The sequence below is a fragment of the Plecotus auritus genome (assembly GCF_963455305.1).
Source record: "Plecotus auritus genome assembly, chromosome: 8".
Classification (NCBI taxonomy): Eukaryota; Metazoa; Chordata; class Mammalia; order Chiroptera; family Vespertilionidae; genus Plecotus; species Plecotus auritus.
Window position 1 is genome coordinate 23,606,945 of NC_137782.1, and position 26,427 is coordinate 23,633,371.

Here is a 26,427-nt window from a genome sequence, read left to right on the forward strand (position 1 = left end):
AATTTACCAGACACTGAATAACTGCACAAATTAATAAGCATAACGCAAATAACCTATTTTTCTTGTTCTCTGAAAGCGAAATATTTCCTGTTACGCACACCAAACAAGTCAGTACAAGACTAATGACGTGGCAATCGGCTGCTAAAATGTTCACTGCTAGTATTAGTGGAGAGAAATGGTGCGCCTGCACATAAGGCGCATAAGGGAAATTAATGCAACACAATTATAGTAATCAGTCATTAGTGAACACTGTAGTTTGTTATTAATAATTATGTATAACAGGATATTGTAAAAATTAAGTAATGAAATTTTTATTAAAACATTTCTTACATACCGTTATATTGGCTGGGCCACAAAAGTATTTGTTGTGGGCCGCGTGCAGCCCGCAGGCCACGAGTTTGACATGTTTGGTGTAGACTAAGGAAGTTCTCCACTGACTAGAAACATTTCAACAATGCTGCATTCACAGAATCAGAAGTAAATGGGAGCTTTGAGATCCTTCAGCCAAACACTTTGATTTTAATAATGAAAGAGACACATTTGCATAATACAGAAGAAACATCAATTCTAACTACCAGTTCATTTTTTCAATCAGAGAAAATAATTTTAACTCCTAATCTGGTGGTAAAATTCAACTTCCTCGGTAAGAATCACTATTAAGGATAGTAGAAGCAAGTAATCAGGTACTACTATCAGTGCTTTCAAATGATCACCTTGTAAAGTAAAACCTGATTATACTTTTTTTGTCATTAGACCCTACACACCATAATGTCAACTGATCCAGATCAAAAACGATCACATCTCCTGACAGTCCAGCACTCAAGGATCAGAGCCCTGAAAATGCAAACTAACCATCTGTGGGAAGACCAAAGGTTTTACAATAACACTCCAATTCAAACTCAACAGGTCTCACCAGTAATGCTGTGAAGAAAGATTAAAACCTGTAGATTTGGGAGTGAAGATATGTAGGTTCTGAACCAGGGGTGGGCAAACTTTTTGACTCGAGGGCCACAATGGGTTCTTAAACTGGACCGTAGGGCCGGAACAAAAGCATGGATGGAGTGTTTGTGTGAACTAATATAAATTCAAAGTAAAGGAGCGGAGGGGAGAGCAAGAGAACCCTCCGCTCTTTCGGCTCCGCGGGCCAGATAGAACAGCCGAACGGGCCGGATCCGGCCCGCGGGCCGTAGTTTGTCCACGGCTGTAACACTCACTCAGGTAGTAGTATTTGTACAATTTATTCAATCTTCCTCTTTGGGGAGAGGAGATGGATGAGTTCTATTTTGAACAGGCTAAATTTGAAGGAACAGTAAGACTGCAACAGCCCTAGACCATTTTGCTCAGTGGACAGAGTGTCAGCCTGCGGACTGAACGGTCCCGGGTTTGATTCCAGCAAAGGGCAGATGCCCTGGTGGCAGGCTCGATCCCCAATAGGGGGTGTGCAGGAAGCAGCCAATCAATGATTCTCTCTCATCATTGATGTTTCTATCTCTCTCTCCCTTCCTCTCTGAAATCAATAACTGTATATTTTTAAAAAAAAAAAAAAGTGCAACAAAGTGAAGGGAGGGAACTTAAAGCTCAGGAAATGCAATCCTTTTATCTTAAATTAATGAAACTAAGAGAGCTGCCTGGTTGCCCAAAGGCTCACAAGCTACTCAGAAGTACATTTCCTGGGTTCCAGTTCAACCCTCTGAGCACTACATCAAGCTGCCTTGTAGGCAAATGAAAACGGTAAAAAGTCAGAATTTGGAGATGTTCTAGTTGGAACACAGAGTGTGGGCAGAGGTTAGAAAGCTATTCTGTAGATAAATTACAACAGTCTAAAAAAAGAAAGCCCATATGGAAAAAAAAAAAAAGGGCAGGTTATAGCAGAGAATGGATTTATTTGATCCATCCATGGGGTGAAAAGGAAGCAATTAAAACAGCTTGATATAACTATCATTCATGTGGACCTTTTGAGCACATTTACACAAGATGGATGAACCCTTCAGATAATATTACAAACAAGAGAACAAAATATATAAATTACTCATATGATAAACACAGATAAAACCTTTAGTGATATATCTGCAAATAATTGTTTAAATTATTTTTCTACTTTCAATAAGTTTTCAATTTGAATTCTGAATTGTAAGAACAAAAGTGTTCTGGGGCAATTTACAGTTATAGGAACAAAGTCTACCTAATAGCAGGAAACAAAATAAACACCAACAGAATCATAATACAGACAATACTCAGCAAAGTTTTTACTTTGGTATAAATGAAAGAAAAATGACATATTTATTGTCATCCAGGCTATGCACTCTATTCTACAGGAAACAGAAGAGCCTGCCTAAGTGCAAACCACTGTACAATATGAAAACATTTTATCAACTAAATCTGTGCGATTCTTTATGAGGTACAGGATAGTAAGAAGCTAGGAAAATTCCTTGGCAAATGGGATGGGAAAACTGAAGACAGCTGAACAAATTGGCGGAGCAATTTAAAGCCAGATACACTTCACCTGGGTTGGAAAGCCCTGGGGGACCTAGTGACAGGCAAACTGGTGCCAGACCTCACCCCCAGCATGGCCTTTCCTCCCTTGACATATAGCTGCCATGCAGCTGAGACCCCTGTGACCTTTCCTCCATAGAGGTAACATGTAGGCCTCAGTTGTATTTCAGCTCCAGGCCCAGAAAAGCAGCAAAACTAGGGGGGTGACATCAGGACCAGCTATAATGACTATATAAGGTCAAATATTACTACTGACATTTATACAACAGCCATCTAGGTAGGATTACAGGAAATATAATATGTGATCACAGTAGTGAGAATAAATAACCTACATGGATTCAAGTGACTTACATGAATTCATGATCCATAATCTCCAACCAAAGTAACCTTAGAACTTTGTTAACTTTGGAGCAAGCCCCAATGTAGATAAAAATATTTCACAAATGGCTAATAATCCCATAAAGGCTTTTAAAGACAACTCATTCAAAAACAAATACTTTTCTACATGACACTTCTTTTACTAGGCATAATCAGAAAAAAAAATACTTTGCATAAATGAATTTTCCAGACACCTCAGAGATTACATGCAGTTTTTTTTCAAGTTCTTAATCAAAAATAGAAAAGAAGGGAACACTTCCTATCTCATTTTATAAGGCTAGCAATACTCCAACACCAACTCCAGCAATGGCAATACAAGAAACCATAGTTTAAAGACAAAGTTCAAAACACTGACACTAAAACTCTTAACAAAATACAGTTGACCCTTGAAAATCTGCATAGAACTTTTGACTCCCCCCAAACTTAACTATAGTTGCCCTCAGTATTCATGGGGGGGGGGGCGGTGGAGGATTGGTTCTAGGAACCCTGTGAATACTAAAATCTGTGGATGCTCAAGTCCCTTATATTAAACTAGAGGCCCAATGCACAAAATTTGTGCAAGAGTAGGCCTTCCTTCCCCCAGCTGCGGGCACCGGCTTCCCTCTGGCAACTGGGACCCGGGCTTCGCTCCCTCCGGCCACCAGCAGGCACCTGGGACCTGGGCTTCCCTCGCAGCCCTGGCCCTGGCTTCGTCCGGAAGGAAGGACAGAAAGACATCTGGAAGGAAGGCCGTCTGGTCTAACTAGCATATTACGCTTTTATTATTATAGATAGATGGCATAACAATGCATACAGTAGCGCCCCCCCCCCCATAGCCATAGATTCCCAGCTGCAGACTGAAAATACTGTACTTGAACTGTGGTTGGTTGAATATGTGGATGCAAAACCCACAGATTCAAAGGGCCAACTGTATTTATCGGGAAAAAAAAAAAAATCTGTATACATGGACCTTGGCAGTTCAAACCTGTGTTGGTCAAGGATCAACTATACCAGTGGTCGGCAAACTGCGGCTCGCGAGCCACGGTCTGCCACTCTGTTGACTAATGAGTTTGCCGACCATTGGACTATAATATCACAATGAATCCAGCAATATTTAAAAGGATAATACATCAAGACCAAGTGGGATTTATCCTGGGTATGCAACAGAGAGTCAACATTCAAAAATCAATTAATGTGCCCTAGCCAATTTGGCTCAGTGGATAGAGCGTCGGCCTGCTGACTGAAAGGTCCCAGGTTTAATTCCAGTCAAGGGCATGTACCTGGGTTGCAGGCTCCTCCTCAGCCCAGGCCCTGGTCAGTGCTCATGCAGAAGGCAACCAATCGATGTGCTTCTCTCAGATCGATATTTCTGTCTTTCCCTGTCTCACAGACTAAGGGAAAAAACCCCACATGATCATTTCAATAGATACACAAAAAGTATCTGACACATTCCAAAGTCCATTTATAATTTTTTTAAAACTCTCAACAAACTAGAAACAAAAGAGAACTTCCTAAACCTGATAAAAGGCACTGACACACAAAAAAAATATAGTTGATGGGACTGTATTATTTTCCCCTAAACTCAGGAATAAGGCATGCATGTCTAATCTCATCACATCTATTCAATTTCATACTGGGGTCCTAACCAGTGCAATAAAACATGAAAAAGAAACAGAAGGAATACAGGTTAAACAGGGAGAAATAAAATTGTCTTTATTTGACATAACTATCAATGTAGAAAATCTCACAGAATCTACAAAAAAAGCTTTTAGAACTGTAAATTACTTTAATAAAGTCATAGGATATAAGATCACTATATAAAAGTCAATTATATTTCTATATACTAGGAACAACTATAAATTAACTTTTTTTAAATCCTCACCCAAGAATATGTTTTTAATGAATTTTTAGAAAGAGGGGGGAAGGGGAAGGGAGGAGGAAGGAGGAGGAGGAAGGGAGGGGGGAGAAATATCAATGTGGGAGAGAAGCATCAATTAGTTATATCCCAGACCAGGGATCAAACCCACAACCAAGGTATGTGCCCTGACAGAAATCGAACCCGCAACCTTTTGATGTATGGGACAATGCTCCAACCAACTAAGCCACCCAGCCAGGACTATAAATTAACATTTTTTAAAAGTACCATTTATAAGAGTACCCCAAAACATTAAATACTTAAAGGTAAATCAAAATTAAGAGCAACCTTATAACTGTTATAAACCAGCTTTAATTTGACCAGTCTCTTCCTCTATATAGAAAAGCTGTGTAAAGCCTACATAGCCTAAAACCTCAGAGTAAGCTGACTTATTTTCTTCTCAACTCATTGGAAGGTTTTGCATGAGTAAGCTTTCCTTCCAGTAGATAGTCCCTTTCCTCACATTTTCCCTTAGAAGAGATTCATCCTGAGAATTCATGCTGTGTGATTGATATCTTGGAACTAAGAAACAAAAATGGAATGCAGCCCCAGAAAATTAAAAGCTTGCAAAATCCAAATTAAAAGCTTCCCTTCTGGTGACTGATGAACCCAGACACTCACAAGCTTTAATACTAAAATCCCCAGATGAAATACAACACTGTGTAAAAGACTTGTCTTATCACTAAGCCTTCCACACATTCACAGCCTCTATTAATAAGGTTACTGCACCCATGTATTTCAAGACATGTCCCTCCCTACCAACACCCCCCCCACAAACACATCTAATTGGACCAGAGGTGGACCCCTAACCCAAGGGCAGCCAATGCCTAAAAACAGGCCAACAACTGAGGACATGACATTTCTGGGGGCAGGGAACAAACACCCTGTTGGGCAAAATCGGCTTTCTCAAAAATCTGAAATGAAAAGTACCAAAAGAACAAGGCATTAAACAACAGGAGTAGAAGCTCAGAAGTCATGAAGTTGAGAGAGCCTGGAGGAACTCTTAAGAGGCCTTGGACATCATGGAAAAGTTAAGAGAGAACATAATATATAAGTAGGCAGACACTGTAAAGTACTAGTAGAGGAGAGCAATACATAGGATGAGGAAGCTAGTGGGTGAGAAGAGTAGAGTGGGGCAGACCCACTGGGCATCATGTAAATGGCAAAGTACTAAGAGAGACCATCCAAGAAAGCCTGCTACTAAAGGCCTAGAGCTGCCCAGCATTAGTCATCTATTGCCACAATAATACTACGCAACAACAGACCACACAATCTCAGGGCTTAGAACAAGAAGCATTTAATTTTCCCTCAGGCATCTGAGTTGGATTGGCTCAATTTCATGTCTGCTGTGTGGCTCTGCTCTATGGCCTCACCCTGAGGCCCACCCTGAAAAGGCTACAGCTACTCAGGGCTCTTCTCACAGTGATGGCAAAAGCACAGGAAGACAAGCCAATCAGCATTAGCGTCCTGCAAACCTCTGCTCTCATCATGTCCACTTACAACCCCCTGGGCCAAAGCAACTCACAAGGCCAAGCCTAAAATCAAAGGGTAGGGACATGATTCCATCTACTATGAGGTTATGGCAAGGGTATAAATGTGAAATACTACTACAAGAGTCAAAAATTAGGACCAATAACTCAACCACTCTGCACCACTTTTCTAAACTAACTTGGCCTAAATTTCTGTTTGTTGCAACTCAAAGAATCTATACTAATAAGAGAGTGATATGCTAATTAGACTGGACATCTTCTGGACATCCTTCCGGACAAAGCCACAGTGGCGGGGGCCGAGGCAGAGGTGGTTAGGGGTGATCAGGCCAGCAGGGGAAAGCGGTTGGGGGCGAGATCAGGCCAGCAGGGGGAGGGCAATTAGGAGCAATCAGGCAGGCAGAGAGGTTAGGGGCGATCAGGCAGGCAGGCAGAGGGGTTAGGGGCAATCAGGCAGGCAGGCAGAGGCAGTTAGGGGCAAAGAGGCAGGCAGGCAGGTGAGCGGTTAGGAGCCAGTGGTCCCAGATTGCAAGCAGGATGTCTGACTGCCGGTTTAGGCCCGATCCCTGTGGACATCCCTAAGGAGTCCCCAAGGGGTCCCCGATTGAAGACGGTGCAGACCAGGGTGAGGGAACCCGCCCCCCCCGCCCCATGCACAAATTTCGTACACCAGGCCACTAGTCTAATTAAAACACAGAGATCAGAAGAAGGCACACTACACTGGGAGTGTCCACTCCCCAATGCAACTCTACCTCTGAATCCCATCTCTCTCTTCTCCCCTTAGAGGTAGGATACCATCTGAATTATTTTATTTAAATATTTCTAATTAAGAAGGGAGGAAGGATTAAGAAAGTCAGAAGACATATCTAAAAAATATGACAGCAGCTGTTCAAGGATTTCCATAGATGGAAGGTGCCAATAAAACATCAGACTGCTCTACCAAGGTACACAGAATTTCAAATCAGTCAGCATATTTATGGATTAAAAAACACTTTTCTAGAATAGTATTAACTACCTAATTTATAAAAAATAAAAAAGTAATGAATTATCAAAATAAGCAAATAGAGTCAAATCTAAAAGTAGAACAAAATGGTAGAAAACAGAATGAATACAAAATAGAAAAATTTGGCCCAGCTGTCATGGCTCAGTGGTTGAGCATTGACCTATGAACTAGGCCAGTGGTCGGCAAACTGCGGCTTGCCGCTCTGTTGACTAATGAGTTTGCTGACCACTGACCTAGACTCTCGATTCCAATAATTACAGGCTGTTGTTGTTCCTTGTGATTAAGCCCCTATCCCAGTGGTCAGCAAACTCATTATTCAACAGAGTCGCAGTTTGCAGACCACTGAACTAGGCGATCACGGTTCAATTCCTGGTCAGGGCACATGCCTGGGTTGCAGGCTCGATCCCTAGTGGGGCGCATGCAGGAGGCAGCCAATCAATGATTCTCTATCATTATTGATGTTTCTATCTCTCTCTCCCTCTCCCTTTCTCTCTGAAATCAATAAAAATATATTTATTAAAAAAAGAAAAATTTGGAAATTTAAAACATTTAAACATCTTTGCCTGAGGTAAAGAACTACTGTTTAGTGTCCTAAACAGAGAAGAATTTTGAAAATGACAATTTTGTTTCTTCAAAAAGTAAGTAAAATTCTGGGTATACTTTTGAACTGTGACCCATTTCAAACAATGAAGTTCCTTCTTGTTAAAAGAATTAACAATGATTCGATAATATCCATTAAAAGGACCTCATTCCTCAGTAAACAACCAAGCAAGTCAAAGATAACACAAGTATTATATTAATACTAGAGGCCTGGTGCACGAAATTTGTGATTGGGGGGGGTCCCTCAGCCCGGCCTGCACCCTCCCCAATCCGGGACATCCCTCTCGCAATCTGGTGGCTCCTAACCACTCACCTGCCTGCCTGCCTAATAGCCGCCTATCTGCCCACCCCTGCCAACCTGATTGCCCCCAACTGCCCACCCCTGCTGGCCTGATCGCCCCTACTGCCTCTGCTTGCTGGCCTGATAGCCCCCTAACTGGTCCCCTGCCGGGCTGGTTGCCCCCTAACTGGTCCCCTGCTAGCCTGGTTGCCCCCAACTGCCCCCCCCCCTGCCTGCCTGGTCATCCCCTAACTGCCCCCTGGTCACCCCCTAACTGCCCCCCTGCCAGCCTGGTTTCCCCCTAACTGCCCCCCTGCCAGTCTGGTTGTCCCCTAACTGCCCCCCCTGCTGGCCTGGCTGCCCCCTAACTGCTCCCCTGCCGGCCTGATCGCCCCTAACTGCCTCTACCTCGGCCCCCGCCACCATGGCTTTGTCCAGAAGGAAGTTGGACATCTGGAAGATGTCTGGTCAACCTGGTCTAACTAGCATATTACCCTTTTATTAGTATAGACTAGAGGCCTGGTGCACGAATTCGTGCACAGGTGGGGTCCCTCGGCCTGGCCAGCAATCAGGGCTGATGGGGGCCATCTCGCCCAGTCCTGATCGGAGGCCATGGGGGTGGGACTGGCGGGGGGAGGGCCGATTGGGAGCAGGGCCAGCCGGGGGGAGGGCTGCGGGCAGTTTGCCGGCTGGCCCCACCCCCTGATCAAACTCCGGGTTGAGGGGATAATTTGCATATTGGCCTTTTATTATATAGGACAGTGGTCAGCAAACTCATTAGTCAACAGAGCAGCAAACCGCGGCTCGCGAGCCGCATGTGGCTTGTGAGCCACAGTTTGCCAACCACTGATATAGGAGGATAAAACACCATAGTCTTAACAGTGTTAGACATATTATCAAAGGCTCATAGGTTTGTGTATGCACAGATGACACACTATGAACACAGAGATGGCACTTTAAGACCAAGCCCAGCCCCCACAAGGGTCCCGCCAGACATTGGTCTGATACCCTGTTGTGGCCCCTGCTTATCTTGACCCTGTTGTGGCCCCTGCTTTTCTCTGGTAACAACTTCAGACAGTCCAACAATGTTATGGTAGGTTTTGAAACATGGTGTTATGAACTGAACTGTGTACCCTCCTCTCCCCAAATTCATATGCTGAAGCAAAGCTCTACTTCCCAGTAATTCAAATGTGAACATATTTGGAGATAGGGCCTTTAAAGATGTGACTAAGTTAAAGTGGGGTCACTGGGGATGGGCCCTAATCCAATATGGCTGGTATCCTTTCAAGAAGAGATGAGGACAAAAACACACAGAAAAGACCAAGTAAGGACACAGGTGAGAAGGACTGCAAGCCAAATCCATAGGCTTCAGAAGAAACCAAACCTGTCACCTTGATCATGAATTTCTAGCCTCCTGAATTGTAAGAAAATAAATTTCTATGTAATACCTTAATCAATAAAGAAATTTAAAAAAGAAAAGAAAAGAAATTTCTGTGTAAGCCACCCAGTTCCTAGTATTTTGTTATAGCAGCCTCAGCAAACTGATACTACCAGGAACACATTTTGCTACAAAATGCCCTGACTAAAGAAGAGATGCTGCATCTAAAGCCACCGTTAGGAAATTTTTGATGGCTTAATGGGACATCTCAAGTCATCTCAATAACTGGGAAAAAAAACAAAGAACACATTCATAATAAGCATCTAAAGTTTTATCTAACCCAGCCTTGGGCAAACTACAGCCCGCGGGCCGGATCCGGCTGTTCTATCCGGTTCTCTTGCTCTCCCCTCCGCTCCTTTACTTTGAATTTATATTAGTTCACACAAACACTCCATCCATGCTTTTGTTCCGGCCCTCCATTCCAGTTTAAGAACCCATTGTGGCCCTCGAGTCAAAAAGTTTGCCCACCCCTGATCTAACCTCATAAAACACTACTGGACGCTTTTTCCTTAGTTACACAGCAATCACCAAAATTCACTTCCATTCCTTGCCTACTCCACAATGATACATTATAACCATTTGCTAAAGTGGTCTTCTTCCATGGCTCCAGCCTAAGACCCCACACATCAATGTTTTCCTCAAAAATTCTTCCCAAAATGATATTTGCTTCATTAGCCTGAAAGCTCCTTGGTGGCAGAAGCTTATTCATCTTAATTCACCTCGTGCATGGTACTTGTAAATGTGTACTGAATAAATGAATGCCACCAATAAATTCAGACTAAATTTCAATGACGTAACTCATATGTGATTATTCTGGGCCTCTTCCTAATAGTGTGTCTGGTAATCATGTTCCCTGACTATCTGGATGAATCTCATAATCAAAAAGTTGAGTAAAAGAAGCCAGATACAAAACATATATTCTGTATGATTCCATTTAAATAGAGTTCAAGAACAGGCAAAACTAATCTTTGGTGACAGAAGTCAGAATAGTGTTGGGGGGGAGGAAATGTTCTCTATCTTAATCTGAAGGTGGTCGTTACAAAGGTATATACACATATAAAAAAATCCATTTTACTTTACTGAATGTATGTTATACTTAAAAAAACCAATTTCTATGTTATGGTCCTAACCTACCCTCCATCCAAAAAAGTCAGTGCTCAATTAACGTTTGTGGCTGAATGCCTAAATACCTTTAAAAAAAATGTTTTCATTGATTTTTTTAGAGAGAGAGAGGAAGGGAGAGGGAGAGAAATACTGACTGGCTGCCTCCTACATGCCCCCTACTGGGGATTGAGCCTGCAACCTGGGCATGTGCCCTGACCGGGAATGGAACCAGCAACCACTCAGTGCATGGTACAACACTCAATCAACTGAGCCACACTAGCCAGAGCCCTAAATGCCTTTTGAAAACAATAATCAATCTACTCTTTTCATATAAGAGAAGAAAAGTCTCAGCAAGCATTGCAATCAAAGTCTTAAACTGGAGCTAGGCTAGGGAACACTATCATCCCCACATAAGCAGGAAACTCACGTCTGCCCAAAGTTGCAGCAAGCCTGCAAGTGCTAAATGGGTAGCAATTTTTCCCTCCTAAAACTGGCCGAAAGCAAAATCCCTACGTGACAAGCCCTACTGCTGAGACACAGAATCCCAATGACATTTTAAGACACTAGCGGAAAAAAGGAAATTTCACAACTTGTTCTACCACATTAAGAATCTAGACACATTGGCAATAATATCAGAAGGAAGCCTCTGTCCATCTCTCTAGCAATTACAACTTAATTTAATTATTCTGCAGCCTACCTGGCAAACTCTTATTCATCCTTCAAAACCAAATTCAGATGTTAACTCTCCTGGGAAGTTCTTCTTAACCTCGCACCCTCCATCATGTTTATTTTAGCATTCTTACACTTCTATACTGTAATCACATCTCTCACCCCAGCACCAAGTGCATGGCAGAGTACTTTGGAGGCATGCAAATATCTGTTGAACTGACTACCACCGACCAAACCCTACCATTTAAATGTCTAACTACAGAGTCCTTAAATAAGTAATATTTCCCAGATAAGGCATAGTCTGTACTTAAGAAGAGTGAAAAAAAACTATAAATATTCTCTAGGACAATGTTATTTTTAGTATTGTAGTCACCAGCCTCTAAGAGTGAACTTCAGAGAAGCAACCTAGAGACTAAACGACTTAAATGAAGATCATGGGACCTGCCAGATAGGCTATGCTCCAGAAGATAGAAGTATGGTACAGCAGACATGGTCCCAGAAGCAGTGGGTTCATTCATCAAGGCAGGCTCTCCAAGTTCCTGCATTTATATTACATGGAAGAACAAGTAACCATGTGACCCTAAATAGTTTCTTTACCTCTCTGTGCCTCAATTTGTTTCATTAGTAAAATGGGGATGGGGTGTGGGGGGTAATAACACAACCTACAACTTCCCACAGTTTTAAAGGGTTAAATGAGAGAATAAATGTAAAATACTTAGTACCTAGCATATAGCAAACACTTGATAAATGTTTGCTCTAATTATTCTGCTGCTCTAGGATGGGATGGGGATGCCTGGGTTTTATCTGGTCCTATCATATTCCTGCCCTGCCCAGTACTGGGGCCAAATGTACTCTCTGGGCCTTTGCACCACTCGCTTCCATTTTTACACTGCTGATTCCCGCTAAGTTAGTTTCCTATTTCATTTCCTCAGTGCTCTATTCCCTTTTAACAGATTAATGACAGTAAATTAATCAAATACACAGATCTCTATAGTAACTCTCTCAAATATTCTTATGGATAAATCCAATTAAGTAATGAGGATTTCAAGAATTTCAGGCTCTACTATCTAACATTAAATCAATCTTCCTTCCCTCCACTCCGACCCCGCAATCACTTTCTTATTTTAGAAGGGAGAAGGGATGATGGCACCACAAATCACAGAATGAAGATGCCCATTTCACCTTCCTGGAAGGCAAGCCCTTTGCCACCAGAGCAGTTTTACTTGTGGGCTTAAATAAAAATATATTAAAAAAAGAAGAAAAAAAAATAATAAAAGCTGGCTCCATCTTCCCTTGTCTCCACTCGCAATGCCTCAATTCAAAGATTTAAATCCTAGCCAGGCCACTGCAGTAACCTCGGAATTCATTACCCTGCCGTCAGACCTCTAGGTTTCTTTAAACCAGCGGTCGCCAACCTTTCAGACTTCATGGACCACCAGTGGTCCGCAGTCCACCGTTGGCAACCGCTGCTCTAGACCACTGGTTGGTACTCAAACTTGGGTGCACACTGGAATCAGCTGAGGTAGTATAAAAAATCCAATACCTGGGTCTCTCTTCCAGAGAATCTGATTTTATTGTGTGGAGCCTGGACACTCGTATTTTTTAAAGCTCTCAATTCTTTTTTTTTTTTTTAATACTCACCCGAGGACATTTTTCCATTGATTTTTTAAAAATATTTTTTTATTGATTTCAGAGAGGAAGGGAGAGGGCGAGAGAAAAACATCAATGTTAAGAAAGAATCATCGATCGGCTACCTCCTGCAAGCCTTACTGGGGATCGAGCCCGCAACCCGGGCATGTGCCCTGACCAGGAATCGAACCCAGGACCTCCTGGTTCATAGGTCAATGCTCAACCACAGAGCCACGCTGGCTAGACTCCATTGATATTTAGAGAGAGTGGAAGAGAGAGGGAAAGACAGAGAAAAATATCAATGTGAGAGAAACACATCCATTGACTGCTTCCTGCACACGCCCTGACGATGGCCTGGGCCAGGGAGAAGCCTGCAACTGAGGTACATGCCCTTGAACTGGAATCGAACCTGGGACTCTTTGGTCCACAGGCCAACACTCTATCCACTGAGCCAAACCGGCTAGGGCTACAGCAGAATTTGAGCATCACTGTTATAAACCAACCTCAGCTGGCCGAGTGTAGAATACAATCTACTCTCTCACATTAAAACTCTAATGATTCCTCAATGGCAAAACAACTCTAAACTCCTTACCATGATCTTCAAAGCCTTGCAATTTCTCCCACCTACTCCCCCAGCCCCATCGCCCACCACAACTCCACAGCTCTCCATTATACTCCAGCCACAATGAACTTACCATTTGCCTCCATCTGTTCGCAGAATACTTCCTATGCATGAGACTCTCTAAACTCAAACACTACTCCCAGTCTCTGATTATGAAACTCCAAATCAACTTTCAAAAAGCAATTTAAAGTTTCTTTCTTTCCAAAGCCTTAACCAAGTCCCCTAGGTAGATGGTTACTCCCTCTTATATTCGAACAAAACTTTCTACAAAGCTGAAATCTGACACTGTAGTAGCAGTTTACATTTCTATCTCTACTAATAAACTGTGCATTCCTCAAGGACAGAGACCAAGTGCATTTATCTTCAAGTTCTCAATGCTCAGTAATGCTGAAACAAAATGGAAGTTCAATAATTACTTACTAAATAAACAAGTAACATCAGAAAAGAAAAAGGCAGTTCAATATGAAATGCAAATTAGTTACAGAGGCAAAATCTGACTCAGAAGTGTAGAGGAAAGAGAGTGCTTCTTGGCAGATATACAGGGGGGAAGGCCCCATGATGACACTGGGACTTGTTCTCAAGTCTCAAAGGGAGGAAAATATCTACATAGGCCAGGAGCAAGGGGCAGAAAACTGTGAGCTTGGGATAAAGCCATTTAGCTGTGCCTTGCGTTTCCTCAAAAGATACCCTAAATTTTTTTTTAGAAATTAAGCATGCTTTTCTTTGTTATATAAATCTACTCTCTGTCTCATTATCCTGCTTTATTTTTCTTCTAAGTCTTATCACCACTTGATACATTATGGTTGTGCATATTCAAATACTCACTAGAACATAAGCTCCGTGAGAGCAGGAACTTCCTTTTGTTTATTGTCTGTCCCAGGGTTTATATCAGTGCCTAGCACATAGTAAATGTCCAATATATATTTGCTGAAAGGGTAAATGAACATATTTATTATGGGCTTCTGCTCTAATGCTCCCTTTCACCTAGGAAGCTAACCTCACTCAGTCTCCACACATCCAAATCCTGCCTATCCTCCCAAATGCTAACAAAAGTCCTATCTGACTCTAAGGCTTTCTGACTCCCCACCTCTCCTTTTTCTGAACTCCCTTTATCATTCTTGTCTTATAACACTTTTACAGACTATACTGTAATAGCAAAATTATTTGTGTACAAGTATATCTTATCTCCCCCTTTATACTGTAAATTCTTTGAGGGCAAGCTCTGGGACATCCCCCCATCCCCTTCAGCTTCCAGGCTTCCAGAGCACAGTGCCTTAGAGGTTTTTTTTCAGTAATCCCTGTTGAATAAAAGGAAAAATTAAATTAAAGGTGATATTAAACCTTTAATATCATCATATTAACATCATAAAGATTAAGATCAATAATGACCTATCTCCATTCATCATGGCTCTATGGTACCTGATTCTTTAAAATATCCAACACTTAAAAAACAAAATAAAATATGCAACACCTATACCATATTATAATGTGTCAGGTATATTCTAAGGCTTTACATAGTGAACTCATTTAATCCTCAAAACAACCATATGAGATAGGTATTATTATTTATCTCCATTTTGCATATGAGCAAACTTAGACATAGAGACGTTCACACAGTCAGTTAAGTGGCAGAGCAAAGATTCAAACCCAGGTCTGGTTGCAGAATTCATGCATTTAACCACTAGTTGTAATGCCTTCATGGTTGCTAGGTAGCCTCCTATTCATAAAGCTAAAGGTGGCCTTCTGAGAAATTTACTTAGAAAATATTAGAGATATGAAGGTATTTAAGGCAAAAAAGTACCCTCATCACATGAAAGATGGAATTCCAGAGGACAGTAAAAGTAGGTAACAGGTAATACAAAAGGAATGGAGATCTTTGCAGTACAAGATTGGGAAAGACATGTGCTAATAAGAGACAATCACCCTTGATACTAGAACTTTAAGGGCATCTGAAGGAAGGGATGAAACAGAGGTAAGTGTAAGCTTTGGCATGAAGTTATCATGGGCAGAGTCCATAGTCTGTATATAATAATGGGCACTAAAATAGCACAGCATAGAGAATGACAGCAAACTCTAGTGCTTACGAATGTAGGGCTCAAACTGCCTGGGTTACTAGTTCTGCAGTTACAGACAACTTAATTCCTGTCTCATTTACTCAACTGTTGAATGGGCTCAGTATCAGCACTTAGCCATGAGCATAACCGATAATAATCCACATACATACATCAGGATGGCTTGGCTATGTGCAGTTAAAACTCCATTTTAAAAACTCAGTGGCACCCTGGCTGGTATGCTCAGCGGTTAGAGCTTCAGCCCACGCACTAAAGGGTTGCAGGTTTGATTTCTGGTCAAGAGCATGTACTGGGTTGCAGTTTCGATCCCTGGTCCTAATCAGAGTGCATGCAGGGTGGTAACCAATTGATGTGTCTCTCTCACATTGATGTTTCTATGTTTCTCTCTCTCTCTCTTCGTCTCTCCCTCCCTTCATTCTCTCTAAAACTCAATGGAAAGAAATACTTCGGATGAGGATTAACGAAAACAAACAAACAAAAACCTCAGTGGTTTAAAGCATTGGCTTACTTGCTTACATTACATAACCATTGCAGATTTCTTTCAGAAAAAAAAAAAAAAGGTATCTGCCTTGAAGTGTCTCACATCATTTCCACTCTGCTTTGGATATTGAAATTTGAGTGGGAATGATGTCCAAAGCAGTCACACAGCCATGCTCAACTTCAAGGTGATGGACAAATGCAGTCTGACAATGTACCTAGAAGAAAGAGAATATTGGTGAATGGTCCTAATGACCACCACACCATGCAAGAGCCGACGACCATACCTGGCATAGCTGCTATTATTATTATCATGATTATTGAGAGGGTCTGGGAAAAACCTATTCTAATAACCCTAAGTCATAAAGCTGAGCAGATGTGAAAAAAATCTATCATGCATGTTATTTGTAATAAAGCAAAGGTGAATTTCACCATGATATAATAGAGAGGCATGCCAAAAAGTTTCTAGTAAGCAAAATATAGTAAACAGAGCTACCAAAAGGGAAGGACATGCCAAAATGTTTCTAATAAACAAGAGTTACCAAAATAGTACCACTCATTCTTACTCACTTAAGGCGTGTAAAATTTCATTAATAATTATCTTTATTTTATTTTTAAGAACATAAAAAAGGATTATGTTGATTTTCACAAATTTATTTCTAATCTCAGAACACTCCTTCCCCATATTTTCCCCAAAAGTTCTTAAGGGAAATTCTTCTATATGGGTTTTAAAGACCCTAACCATCAGTTAGGGAAAGAGTCGAATTCTAATCCTAACTTGGCCAAAGACCAACTCATGGCATCAAAAAATATTTACATGACTAGGACTCTGTGCATCATCCATAACTGGACTAGATGGCCTCTGAAGTCCCTTCCTACTCTACTCTTCTGCAATTCTGAGAAGCCAGAAAGAGGCTTTGACTTAGAAGAACCTAGTTAATATGCTGAATTGTGTGAAACCTGATAATGCTTAAATCTTGAACCAGAGCCCTAACCGGTTTGGCTCAGTGGATAGAGCGTCGGCCTGCGGACTGAAGGGTCCCAGGTTCGATTCTGGTCAAGGGCATGTACCTTGGTTGCGGGCACATCCCCAGTAGGGGGTGTGCAGGAGGCAGCTGATCGATGTCTCTCTCTCATCGATGTTTCTAACTCTCTATCCCTCTCCCTTCCTCTCTGTAAAAAATCAATAAAATATATTTAAAAAAAAAAAATCTTGAACCAGAAATAACTGCCACGACCACACCTATAATGGTGGCAACAAACTTTATTCAAGAGTGAACATAGAAGAAAGAGTATCCAGGGAGAACCCTGCTAGCATGAAATGTTGCAGTCAGAGCACAGAGGAGTGAATAGAGTCTGACTATCCTATCTAATAAAAGAGCAATATGCAAATTAACCATCACTCTGCTACACCCACAAGCCACGCCCACCAGCCAATCAGGAGTGAGTATGCAAATTAACCCCAACCAAGATGGCTGCAGCCACAGAGGGAGCAGGAGGCTTGGGTTTAACCAGTAATGGAGGAAACCAAGCTTTCCACACACCCCGGCGGGCCCAGGCCTCCACTCAAGGTTACAAAGTTTCAATTATAGAAGATAAATAAATCCCAACAAAAATGCAGCAGCCACAGAGCTGGAGAGAGCAGGAGGCTTTAGTTGCCCCCGGCAATGGAGGAAGCCAAGCTTTCCGCACACCCTGGCGGGCCCAGGCCTCCACTCAAGGCTACAAAGTTTCAATTATAAAAGGTAAATAAATCCCAACAAAAATGGCTGTGGCCATGGAGCAAGCAGGAGGCTTGGCTCCACTTCAGGCTACAAAGTTTCAATTATAGAAGATAAATAAATCCCAGATACCAGGGCCTCCGCTTGGGCCGCCAGGGGGCGTGGCCAGCCTGCAAACCACCACAGGCCCCTCGCCCAGGCTGCCCCACGCCCCAAGGGAACCTCCACCCTGATCTGGGACACCCTTCAGGGCAAACCAGCTGGCCCCCACCCATGTACCAGGCCTCTATCCTATCTAATAAAAGAGTAATATGCAAATTGACTGTCACTCCAACACACAAGATGGCTGCCCCCATGTGGTCAAAGATCCTGCCCCCATGTGGACACAAGATGGCCAGCAGGGGAGGGCAGTTGGGAGGGACCAGGCCTGCAAGGGAGGGCAGTTGGGGCGATCAGGCCTGCAGGGGAGGGCAGTTAGGGGTGACCAGGCCAGCAAAGGAGGAAGTTGGGGGCAACTGGGCCTGCAGGGAAGGGCAGTTGTGGGGGACCCAGGCCTGCAGGGGAGAGCAGTTGGGGGGGGACCAGGCCTACAGGGGAGGGCAGTTAGGGGCAAACAGGCTGGCAGGGAAGCAGTTAGGCATCAATCAGGCTGGCAGAGGAGTGGTTAGGGGGTGATCAGGCTGGCAGGCAGAAGCGGTTAGAGGCAATCAGGAAGGCAGGCAGGCGAGCAGTTGGGAGCCAGCAGTCCTGGATTGTGAGAGGGATGTCCGACTGCCCGTTTAGGGCCAATCCTACCGGGATCGGGCCTAAACGGGCAGTCAGACATCCCTCGAGGGGTCTCAGATTGGAGAGGGTGCAGGCTGGGCTGAGAGACACACCCCGCCCCCGTGCATGAATTTTGTGCACCGGGCCTCTAGTCATGTATAAATAAGGAGACTGGGCGTGGCTTATGAAATTCATCTTCTAGTAACATCTCATACCACATTCCAGCTGCAGCTATGGGAACCAGTGACAGTGATAGGTACAAACTTGAAGCAAGGAACTTCCAAACCTTCTAAGCTTAGGATCTGTCAACTATCAGATCTCAAACCCAACAGATTGGGTTTTCCAAGCCCTTAAGACCCCAAAGCAATGATCCAAATATAAGCCTAGAAACCCTTGGGAGAAAGTCAAACAAAAGAGCCCAAAGCATGTTACAAAACAATAAGCCCCCAATCAGTGATAATTTTGTCATTTTCGGTTAAACAGAAGCCTCTGTCCAGACAACCATGTCTGAGCATATAAGACAATCATTACAACAAAGCAACAGACACTGCTGCATTAATAATTTTGCTATTCCTGCAGCCCTATCCGTGATCTTTAAGAAGCCTTTCCGATTCCAACATTCTATGAGTGTATAGAGCACATTGGGACCCCTTACTGCCTCTCATGCTTCAAGAGTTGCTGCCTAAATGACTAACAATCTCCTGCTTGAAAACCTAAAGCCTGGCAAATATATTTAATAAAATTATGGTATGATTAGAAAGATTCATCTTATTATGCCTGAACAGAATCTTTAAAAGCTAAGATTCTACATGTGGATCTTCATTTTCCATTCTTTTTTTCTTTTTAATCCTCTCCTGAGGAGTGAGGACATTTTTCCACTAATTTTTAGAGAGAATGGAACAGAGGGGGTTGGGAGGCACAGAGAGAGAGAGAGAGAGACATCAATGTGAGACACATCAACTGGTTGCCACCCACACACGCCCCTACTGTGGATGGGGATCAAACCTACAACCCAGGTAAATACATGCCCTTGAGGGGGAATCAAATGGGTGACCCTCTGGTGCACAGGCCAACACTCTAAACAGCAAGTTATGCTGGCCAGCGCTTCATTTATTTCTATAGTCATGTTTCATTCTACTTGTCAATCACAAAATAATTTCCAATTCTGAAATGGATATTGAACAATATGTTGGAATCATTGTTACCCTTGAATTTTAGGAGTTTAAAACCTAAATTACAGGAAGATGGGGCTGGAGGCAGGGAAGCATAAACAACCCTGAATGAGTAAAACCAAAACAAAACAAAACAACCTTTCTTTTAATTAATCAATTTTTAAATATTTGGGGACAGAGGGTAAGTCTCAATCTTTCTAGGGAGCCTTCATGAATATTATTAAAAACAAAGATTACCTTTATAAACTGAAAAACCATCCTCTAAGTAAGCTGAAAAACCAGAAATACTTTACATAGAAAAATCTCCATTAACTAGTCTAAAGAAATGAGAACCCTCAATAACCAGCGTTTTATATTGAGAACTGAAAAATACAGTATTGCCTTTAACAGCTGCCTGTCTTGAATCTTTATACGAAAGAAAAAAGCTTCAGAAGTTATGTTGAAAGACATCATGCACGTTGGTCACAGCCATGAAGGGGTCACTGGAACAACTTTGCTATTTGCAAAACCTTACAAGGCACAGATCTAAATTTATTTTTTGATCCTACTATTTTCTTAACATCAAATCAACTTTTAGATAAAAATAAATAGGTAAATATAAATGGGTATAACGTGCCAAATTTTATTAAATGATTTGCTTAGTCTCATTTTAGGCTAAAGAGTAGTCTTGTCCTATAATGTATTTTCCTTTGTAAATGAAGAAAAAAATTCTACTTCCCCCACTCCTAAAAAAGGCTGTGAGGCAGAGTTTTGCTGTCAAATGCCAATGCCACTAGCCATATGTGGCTATTTAAATTAAATTAACTAATAGTAAATAAAATTTAAAATTCTGTCCCTCACTCATACTACCCACCTTTTGAGGGCTCAGAAGCCACATATGACTAAGAGGCCCCACACAGACATAGGACATGTTCTATCACAGCATAACGTTCTGCTGGACAGTGCTAATCTAGAACACTTTCGCAAATTTTAATGTGCACAAAAATCACCAGGACAGCTTGTTATAACACAAATTACTGGGTCCCCACTCAAGGTAGTTTATTTCAGTCAGTCTGGGATTGGGGCCAAAAATTTTCATGTCTAACAAGCTCTAAGATAATACTAATGTTGCCTATCATCCTGAGTAGTGTTCTCTATAATGAAGGACTAGTTTTTGCTTTTTCCCAATCCATTGTGGACCAATACTTTAAAATACTAGAAAAATGAATTACCAGAAAAAATATTTTTTAAACAAGGACTACACTATAAACTTACATTCTTTATTATTAGATTCAACAGAAAAATCCTTTTTCTAAAAAGTGCTACAAAAGCATCTAAATGCTTCCTTTCAAATTCTGGACTTACCCGTCACAGACAGGTCACAAACAGTCCATAGACCTGCACAGATCTGCGGACTAACTTTGAGCAGCCCAGACCTAAGAGAGTTTATTTTACATTTTTACAATAATCTTTCTGGAGCTGGTCATTAATGATCTCTTTCATACCCTCTATCATTTCCTCAGTGGATTTTTATAACTCAAGGCACAACTGTTAATTCCATTATGCAGAATACACTATATGCAAAATGACACTATAGAGGGTTCGCTGATAGAAGCAATCTGATGGCATCATCAGTTATGTCATCCAATTCTGTCACATGGTAAAACATTCATGATGGCTTGAGTTTTTCATGCTAACCCATGGTTGAATTTAGGCTGCTAACATTACAAGAGGTGTTATGCCAAAATACACAATGAACTTTAATAAAGTCTCTGTTAAATTATGTAAAATTTCTTTCAGACAATAAAATCTATTATCTGAATCTAGCTTATCAGACATAATCTTGTAAAAGATTTCTTAGCATACTGATGGTTTCCTTGAAGCCAAAATAAAGAGTCCAGGTACACTTCTTTACCAGGTACACTTAGGGAAGGAACCTTAGGTGATTTCCCCAATTTACTATCAAGTCAAACAGATTTTTCAACTTCTGGTCTAGCCCCACAAATGGACTTTTATGAAAATCTTCAGGGTAACTTCAAATTCAACCACTTCTTGAGACACTAATCTTAGGATTTTCTTGTCACTCTAGAATTTTGTTTTGCCAATTTGCTTGACTTTTTATTAAGTAAATTATAAAATAAGGTTTGGAGAACTTTAATATGTGATCCTTTTTCCTATAGTAACAGCTAGTTCAATAGAACTTGACAGATATGCATGTAAAATAAGGTTATACACTCAACTAGACTTTATATTAAGATAAATTCCACTTAAAATGCACAACATTAAAAGAAAAGTTGCTGGGGGGTGGGGGTGGGAGAGGTAATGGGGAGAAAAGAGACATATGTAATACTTTCAACAATAAAGATTTACTTAAAAAAAGAAGTTGCAAAGTATCTCATACAAAGTCTGGAGAATACAAAAATAGAGGGATTTTTTTTTAATTGCTCTTCTCTCAGTGTATGAAAGAAAACTCTTTTCCTCCCAACATATTGAATAAAGAGTAACAGAATGAATAAAAAGTAGTACTCAAAGCAAGAAAATGTCAGGAGCTTCTGCCATGGCCACCCTTCCAGTCCCATCTGCAGAGGCAGATGGCTGAAACTGAGGCCCAGGACCCTCTAAGACTGTCTAGCAATTGACCTCATGCCTCCCACTTCAACCTTTCCACATCAGGCTGCATGGGCAAGAGTGTGGAACAGCTTCCCAAGTATAACTAGGCAAGGTAGAATTCTGGGGAGGATCCTTGCCTGGACCCTGCCAGGAGGGTTGCAGAAGTATTTCCCCAAGACCAGGCTAACTGATCCAGACTGAGACTGTAGGTCCTGCTAAAGGGGGACAAAAGAAGTCAGGCTCCAGGCAAAAGACTATGGTCACACAAAACAAATGTTCTGAAATAACCTAAATCAATGATCCTTACTGTTTTTGCATGTGAATGAGAAGAGATTGGGGAGAGGACAGGAGAGTAGGAGTCACAAACCCCTCTGAGATCCTAAAAAGCAAAGATTCACTTCATATAAAAGTGCACACACAAACAAAATTTCGCATACCATTTAGGGGAGTTCACAGACCAAAGACTCTCTAGGGCAGTGGTTGGCAAACTGCGGCTCGCAAGCCACATGCAGCTCGCAAGCCGCGGTTTGCCGCTCTGTGGACTAATGAGTTTGCCGACCACTGCTCTAGGGGTCCATGAAGCCCAGGATAAAAAGTCTCAATCTAAATAGGTAAGAACTAAAGGTCAATGTTACCACAGTAGTTAGACCTTCTTTTAACCTGAAGCCTGATCTTTTGATATAAAGAATCTTTGAATAAAAAAATATAGAGATTCTAAAAATAAAATATCTTGGTCACATGGTATACAAGATAATCCAAAGCATATTAAAAATTTTGAGATCCATGGCTGGTGTGGCTTAGTTGAAGTGTCATCCCATACATCAAAAGGTGGTGGATTCGGCTCCCAGTCAGGGCACATAACCAGGTTGCAGGTTCAATCCATGTTTCTCTCACACTCAATGACTCTCTCTCTCTCTCTCTCTCCCTCCTCACTCTAAAATCAATAATATATATCCTATGTAATAAAAGCACAGAGACCAAAACGGCAGAATGACCAGAACAACCAGAGACCAGAATGACCACAGCCCCTCGCCCCAGCCAGCCCCGCCCCCCAGCGGGGATCCCCACCCCCGATCGGGGGTGTGGCCAGCCTGCAAACTGCCTGCAGCCCCAGCCAGCCCCACCCCCAGCAGGGACCCCACCCCAATCAGGGGGCCCCATCAGGGCAGGCCTGCAGGCCCCCCCCCCCCCCCCCCGTGCACTAGGCCTATATCCTATATAATAAAAGGATAATATGCAAATTGACCCTGACAGCAGAACAACCAGAATGACCGCTGGACCAGTCACTATGAGGCGCACTGACCACCTCTCAGTCCCTTGCCCTGGCCGGCAGGCTCCAATCACCCGATGGTGAACGGGGAACCGGGGTGGGTGGCAGCAGGGGGTGGGGCCGGCTGCAGGCAGCCAGGGAAGATGACCCTGATTGCAGGCCAGGCCTAGGGACCGTACCTGCGCACGATTTCATGTTCCGGGCCTCTAGTATCTGTATAAATTTACTGAGAAAATACTCTATTAGATCAATGAATACTCTCCATAAGAATTTTAATAAAGGAGCAGAAAAATTAAAGACTCTCTTTACTTATTTAGAAAGTTCAATATGTTATCCATCACTTTGTAGTTGTTTCATTTCCTGAAGTTATCTTAAAATTCTACTTTCCAGTTTTCTGCACTCTCCCTCTGCATTTCATGGTTATTACTGTACCAGCTAAACCTGAACTCCTAAGTCCTAGGAATAACATTCCTACAATGTAGAGACAAGGGGAGAAAAGGGTGCCCACACTATATTCCAATATGCCTTTTCAGTGACAAATTCTTTAAATGATAAAGTAAAAATGGACGTGTGCAGAGAAGAACGTAGACAAGGTGTGTTACTTTACCTAGCACCATACCACTAAAACATGACAGACTCACCAAGTGGCTATGAAAACAGGAATAGTTTTTCATCTCTAGCCCCAGTACCTTGGCTGAGTGCTCAACACACACCAGGTAATCATTCAATGTGCTCCTTTTTTTGCTTCCTTCACAATTATGTCACATTCTGCTGCAAACAAAAATGTTTTCTAGGGAACAGATATCAAAGTCCTAGCTATTATTTTATGTATTTCAAAGAGTTTTCAATATACAATAGCCCCTCTTTATCCACGGTTTTACTTTCTGCGGTTTTAAGTTACCCACAGTCAATCATAGTCCAAAATATTAAAGAGAAAATTCCAGAAATAAACAATTCATAAGACTAAACTGCGCACCGTTCTGAGTAGTGTAATAAAAATTTCACACCGTTCTGCTCTGTCCCACCAGGATATGAATCATCCCTTTGTCCAGTCTATCCATGCTCTGTGCACTATCCACCTGTTAGTCACTTAGTAACCATCTGAGTTATCAGAGACACTGTCTAGGTATCGCAGTACTTGTGTTCAAGTAACTCTTATACCTTATAGTAGCCTAACACTGTCGCAATGCCTGCGTCATTCAACTCACTTCATCATATCATATAGGCATTAAATCATCACATCATCAAAAGGGTTAGTACAGTACAGTAAGATATTTTGAGAGAGAGACCACATTACTACTGTATATTGACATAATTGTTCTATTTTATTTTTGTTGTTCATCTCTTACTGCACCAATTTTATAAATTCAATTACCACAGGTATGTATGTATAGGAAAAAACATAGTACAGTTGATTCATGAGCAATACAGATTTGGACTGTGCTGTTTCAGACACAGATTTTTTCAGAAATATTCTATTTGTATTTCCTTTATGATTTTCTTATTAACATCTTTTCTCAAGATTACTTTATTGTAAGAATACAGTATATAGTACATATAGCATACAAAATATGTGTTAATAGACTGTTTATGTTATCACTAAGGCTTCCCGTCAACAATAGGCTATCAATTAAGTTATTGGGGAGTCAAAAGTTATACGTGGATTTTCAACTGCATAGATGTTCAGCGCCCCTAACCCCCATGTTGTTCAAGTGTCAACTGTACATATAGGGTTTGGTACTATTTTTGGTTTCAGGCATCCACTGGGGTATAGGGGGACTACCATTGTAACCTGGTATTGGAGAATTCAGGCAAGTACCATGAAATTCGCTGTAGCTCTTCCACAGAATTAAACTAAAGCTTTGTATGAGGAATGAAAGTATAAAGAGAACCACTAAATATTTATTAAAAATAAAACTAGTTTAAGCCTTGCTATACTGGGGAAGAAGTGGGAAGGAGAGAACATTCAGTCACCTCAATTGATTTGGATATCGTCACTGTCCTAATTGCTGTCATTGTCATATACCAAAGATATTTTTGCAGGTAGAATCCTTGAATCCGAAAACCTGTTGGAAAGGGTTCAGAACATGAATGGTCCACGTGTGACTCCATTTGGTCATAACTAATACGAAGTCTTTCTATGAAAGTTGAAAAACAAGCCTGAGGATGTGAAACCAGTTTCCCTCCTGGTTTACTTTCTGCTTGGAAGACATAACCATAAACTCTGCTTGGGGGCAAAGCCATACTTTCAAGAAAACCAAAAAACTCCTTTGAAGCTTCTATAAATCAGAGACTTCCAAGACACAGTAGCCCAAGGGCCTGTCGTTTCTGATAGGTTTCCTGTAATATAATGGCAACAGTCACAAATGAGATCTGGTTTCTAAAGAGATATAATTCTACTTCAGATTTTCTTTGGTATTTAAAAGTTATAAAAAAAAGTAAATTACAAAATACAAAAAACTAACTGCCAAAGGATTTTCAGGAATGCAGTGGTGTTACTCATGGCTTCCCCATTTCACTTAGAACTGGCCTTTCAACTTCTTGTGTGGTTCGCATGAAGTATTACACTGAAGAGTTCAGAGAACTTCCAGCTATATTAATAATAAATTATAAAAAAATATTATAAAGAGAATATTAACAAGTTGTGGAAGTGATCATACTGAAAGTTTTCAGTGCTATAACAACAAAAGAGCTAACGTAAAAAGCAAAGAAATAACTGCAGTATAAAAGATGTGACTCTAGGCAGACTGTGATACCACGATAA

General features: G+C 41.6%; 1 protein-coding gene across 2 annotated transcripts in view; it reads right to left on the reverse strand.

Annotated features, from left to right (window-relative positions):
- The window catches only part of CHD6 (chromodomain helicase DNA binding protein 6), a 176,886-nt gene that overhangs the window by 148,335 nt on the left and 2,124 nt on the right, over positions 1-26,427 (reverse strand). The window contains exon 1 of one of the 2 annotated variants that reach the window (XM_080686872.1): positions 25,638-25,750. The exons of the other annotated variant lie outside the window; for it this stretch is intronic. The gene's annotated coding sequence lies outside the window, so the exon portion shown is untranslated. Of the gene's footprint in view, positions 1-25,637; positions 25,751-26,427 lie in introns of those variants that run through there. 2 annotated transcript variants of the gene reach the window in all.